Source organism: Astyanax mexicanus, unplaced genomic scaffold (genome assembly GCF_023375975.1).
Source record: "Astyanax mexicanus isolate ESR-SI-001 unplaced genomic scaffold, AstMex3_surface scaffold_47, whole genome shotgun sequence".
Classification (NCBI taxonomy): domain Eukaryota; kingdom Metazoa; phylum Chordata; class Actinopteri; order Characiformes; family Acestrorhamphidae; genus Astyanax; species Astyanax mexicanus.
In genome coordinates, this window is record NW_026040057.1 from 784728 (window position 1) to 789665 (window position 4938).

The 4938-nt window shown below is 36.0% G+C and overlaps 1 long non-coding RNA gene and 1 other non-coding gene across 2 annotated transcripts; one reads left to right on the forward strand and one right to left on the reverse strand.

The window, feature by feature from the left end:
- Positions 1-382: 382 nt before the first annotated feature.
- Positions 383-920, reverse strand: LOC111192024 (uncharacterized). The gene is made up of 4 exons (XR_007435748.1): positions 762-920; positions 623-679; positions 500-541; positions 383-421 (listed from the first exon to the last, which is right to left on the reverse strand). It is a non-coding gene; the product is annotated as an uncharacterized LOC111192024 (long non-coding RNA).
- Positions 921-2590: 1670 nt separating this feature from the next.
- trnae-uuc (transfer RNA glutamic acid (anticodon UUC)) lies at positions 2591-2662 on the forward strand. The gene has a single exon. It is a non-coding gene; the product is annotated as a tRNA-Glu (tRNA).
- The last annotated feature ends 2276 nt before the right edge of the window (positions 2663-4938 follow it).

Genomic DNA, 4938 nt, shown 5'->3' on the forward strand with positions numbered 1-4938 from the left:
TTTCTGTGACATTCTTATCTATATCATCAACACAATGTCTAACCAAGAGCAATACACGTTCTGTAAACAAAGGTATAGCCGACCTATAATCCTCCCGTGATCTGCTTGCAGCTGCACGTTCCAGCCTCCGTAGCGAAATCTCCACGGCCCTTTTCAGATATCGAAAGTCGTACAGGTCGTCCAGTTCGCATCCTTCTTGCTGTTGGAGATCTGTAATACAAAAAAAAAAAAAAAAAAAAAATTAGAATTATTATTGCTGTGTGTGTGTGTGTGTGTGTGTGTGTGTGTGTGTGGGACTATTGAAGAACAGGAGCCATGGGCCCCCAGGGTGGGGCTATGGGTGGAGTGTGTGTGTGTGTGTTTCTGTATGTGTGTTTCTCACCGGAGAAATTTGGGTGATCAGACAATGCAGGACTGTTTCCTATCGAAAAAAAGATTTCAATTAGCGCATGTTATTTAACAAAGGATAATTATTACATTATTTCAAAATTTGACTCACTAGGTGTAGTTGGTCGGTAATCATTTGATTGTTGACTTGTCACTGTGGAAGGAAAAGAGAAAACATGTTGTACTTTTTTCTCCATTCCCTCTAAGAGTAAACCTGTGTGTATAAGTTTCTTACCAGAATTAACATCATCAAATTGTAGATTGTCAGACGCTGATGGGCTGTAACTGTTTTCTAATGAACAGAAATCACATGAGTTAGAATATTTTAAATTAAATATTTACATATATTACATATTTCATTAAGTTTCACTCACTGTGAATGGTTAATCCGTAGTTACTAGGTTCCGGATGAAAAGCTATAGAAAATATAAATAAACATTTGAGTTTCATATTGAAGGAATCAAATCATCACGTTTGAAATTAAATAATTATTTTTAATCAAAAATTAATAAAAACTTACTTTGAAATGGATGATATAGTGTCACAGCATCACAGTCTGTCACAGTTTCAACAATGAAACATTCTGATCCTAAAATAAAAGATGAATGTATATACTACATATTTCATATTACGTAGAAAAGTAGTCTTAAATATCACTTACATTTGGTTTTGCATAGGATACATAGAACAATGTTAACTACTCACATTAATTAAGCTGAAAGATGAGTGATTCCTATTAAATTCCTATTAAACCATAAGAAACAGTCATTTAACTACTTAAAGGTAATTTCAATAAAGGTAATATATTGTGATAATTTCATATTAAAAGTTTTTTCTCTCACCAAAGTCCATATTGCGGTTGAAATCGAGGAACGTCAAAGCGTTTGAGGTCTTCAAGCGTCGGGGCTGTCTCCAGAATGTTGTATATTGTGGATTACCAACGGGTTTTTTATACAGTGATTTTGATTGAAGACCTCAGGTTATGACATCACAGAAAAGAGCGGGAGGTGTGTGGTGTGTGTGTGTGTGTGTGTGTGTGTGTGTTTCATTCATATCAAGCATCCGCTTCAAGGTATGAAGTTATCGCTATTTCAATTAGAAATTCAGCTCAAGTTATTGACGGTCGAGTTATAGTATTCATTATCAGTTTTTTAACAAAGGATTCAAACCATCAAAAAGACACTGCTCTGTTTTAAATTTTAGTGATCTGATCAGAACATTCATGAATAGACATTGGTTTACTGAGGAAACTGCATTTACCCCAGGGCTATTGAATCATCAATAGTCTATACTCTGTTGGGAGTCTGGAATCCCTTATAACCAGTTGCACATGAAGCAACATGTGAGAATCAAACAATGGGCTAGTTCACTAGTTCCTTTACCCATCAATACACTGATTGATCTAACTAATTCATATCTTACTCTCAGGAAACGGCTTCCTACCACCACCCTCCCACCCCTTAACTCCACCAGCAACCACTTACCTCTCTTTAGCCTCAAGGAGTGGGGTAACCATCTCAACTCACATGAAAGAGAGGTAATTTAGCTAAAGTACAGAAAAGTATAGGCTAAAAAAGTATTAAAATGTATAAAAGTTTAATGTTTAAGAATATAATTAATGTTGGTTTTGTATGTTTTGACAATAATCACAAAATCTATTTGTTCATATAGAACAAACTGTCAATTATTGCGAAGTAGACACGATTCATTCTTTTGAAGTCTTCTGAATTAAAAACAACCTGGAAATCGCGCGAGTGCAGGTCATTTTCAATTGCATAGCATTTTAAATCTTGAATGACACTGAGGCTTACATTACATCCGAGGCTTGTCATAACCAGCGCGAGATTAAAACGCCTAGACTTTCCTGTATTCAGAGGTTTCCAAATTAAATTCATGTTCTCCTGAAAAATGGGCTGCATTCTGTATTTCTGTAATTGACGTAGGCATTAAAAACAGAGCAGTGTCTTCTGAAGCTAAACCATGGTCTATATGGTTCAAAGTAAAACGAGCTGAGGCATCATCGTATCTAACCGTTTTTCCGACGTACATAGCAACGCTATATATATCCTTAAGAAAAACATATCCGAAGTAAGTTCCATCTGACAAACGCCAGACTTGATCCTTGAGCGACTGGTTCAGGAATGCTCTCCATTGTTCGGTACCTTTTTAGATTCTCGTCATCGTGCTCTTCTTCTACAGATCCTCCCATATGGTCTAACGCGTAGGATTTCTGGCTTTCATCCAGACGGTCCGGGTTCGAATCCCGGTATGGGAAGCTTTGGTTTTCAGCAACCTCAGAAACACAAGCCATTGCTCCGTTCTCTCGGTCCTTCACACATCTCGCTAACCCCTAACTCTTAAATACACATTTCACTCGTAGGCTTGCTGTGATTGCTCCATAGGAATAACAACCTTATTGGTCAATACTTTTGGCGGGAATTTTTTTTTGACCAATCAGGACAATCTGAATAATGATGGGGCGGGGCTGGGGCGGGATGGGAAGAGGTGGGGATGGGGCAGGAAGGGGCGGAGGGATGGGCGGGGCGGTGTGTCACCATGGTTTAAATTACCTCATATCCAAAACATGAATGACGAATGGCAGGGGTAATTACAGATGATTGAAAACATAATTACTAACAGACAGCATGATAGGGTGATCTGAGGGGTCAAAGGTCACATTCCAGAAAAGGAGGCACGTGGTGTGGGGGAGGGGTCAAAAAGGGCACCTGTCAAAAAGTTTGATTGAAAGTGCCCCCTATACTCTCTCTTTCAGCTTTAACTTTAACCCTATTCCAACTGTAGGCTTAACCCTAGCTGTTTTGGTTATCATAACCCTAACCCTAACCCTACTACGTGTTATAAAACTGACTAATTAAAAAATAAGCATTGTTACATGTAAGGTGTGTATATATATAGGTGTACATGACAAAGTTGATTTAAAATGATTACTTCTAACAATGATTGAGTTTAATGCATTTATTTGATAGTTAATTTAATATAAAATAAATGAACCAACTAATGTAAAAATGAGCTTTGTAATATGAAAGGACTATATCTCTACTTGACAAAGTTGATTTGAAATTATTACTTCTAACAATGAGTTTAATGATTTTTGTCACGCAGCCTTGTTCTCCTTCCACACTACCGGACTCCATTTCTCAGAATTCCCCTGGTTATGACATCAATAATAACCTTTCACCTTCACCCAATCGCGTTACGCTCCGACGCTCTGATTCACCTGTATTCTGAATTACTTCCGGTTCATTCTTGTCTAGCTCCTGTATTTAAGGCATCCGTTTGTAAACAAACACCGCGAGGTATTGTCGACTCATGTTGCGTACTAAGCGTTTTCCTATGTTCTGTTTTTGCTTTCTAGTTACGACCCTGTTTTCGGATTATCGGTTTATGTCTTTTGTTTTGCCCTTATTGGATTTGTTGTACGGTTGGACTGTTTCAAACTCGGACTGTATTTTGTCTTCTGGTATCGGTGAGACCGCTGTTTGCCTGGCTTTCCTGTTAGCAGTATCTGTTAGCTTGCCTGCTAATAAACCTGTTTGTACTTTTAACTCTGCTTGCGTCACTCCTCTCTACCTGGCGTCACAATTTTATTTGATCATTAATTTAACATAAAATAAGTAAACCAACGTTTTATAGTTAAATAAATGCATTAAACTACTAAATTATCATTTGATGTCATATTTTGAAACCATGTATTCCGTTTATTTATTTAACAATACATTTTATAGTCAAATAAATAACTCAGTTAAAAAAAAAATCTGTGTTTTCTATTTATTGCGTTTTAGTCATTTATTCATTTGGAGAGAGTACTTAGTGTGAAACTCGCTTGACCATCTAAGAATCATCTTGGTGGCAAGAATTTATTAGGAAATCCACTCCTGGTTAATATTTTAATGTAATCTTATCAGCACCTTTTAATTTTCAATGTACCCTTTATTTTTTATATTGTAAACTGTGTTATACTAAAAATCCAAAAAGATTTTTGTTATTGTTGCCAACATTTTTTTTACATTACACTTTGCATTCTGGGATTTTTTTGTCATATTTTAATACACTTCATTGATTAAGTAGTGTTTTTTTTAGCTAAGCCCTGTTTAAATTATTTAAATACATACCTACATTTAATGTATGTATTTAGGGTAAAAATTAATTAATTTGTTTACTATATGTATTATTGTATTATATGTATTATTGCACAGTATGTATCAAAAGGCACATGTAATACCTCAAAAATAGCAAACAATTTTGTTTCATCAAAAGGTGAAATTCAGTCTCAGCTTTACTACCCAAGCTATTCACTGGTGGTGTGTGAAAGCATTTATCCATAGATTTGGGTCTGTCATACCATCCTGTTTCACCAATCAAAGACCACAAAAAATCATATTCATTTAGAAACTAGAAACAATATTAACGTTGAGTTCAGAAATCAATATTCAGTGCAATAACCCTGATTTGTAACTCAATTGAAAACCTATGGAATGTAATCACGAGGAAGCTGGATGGACCCAAGCCATCAAATCAAGCTGAACTGCT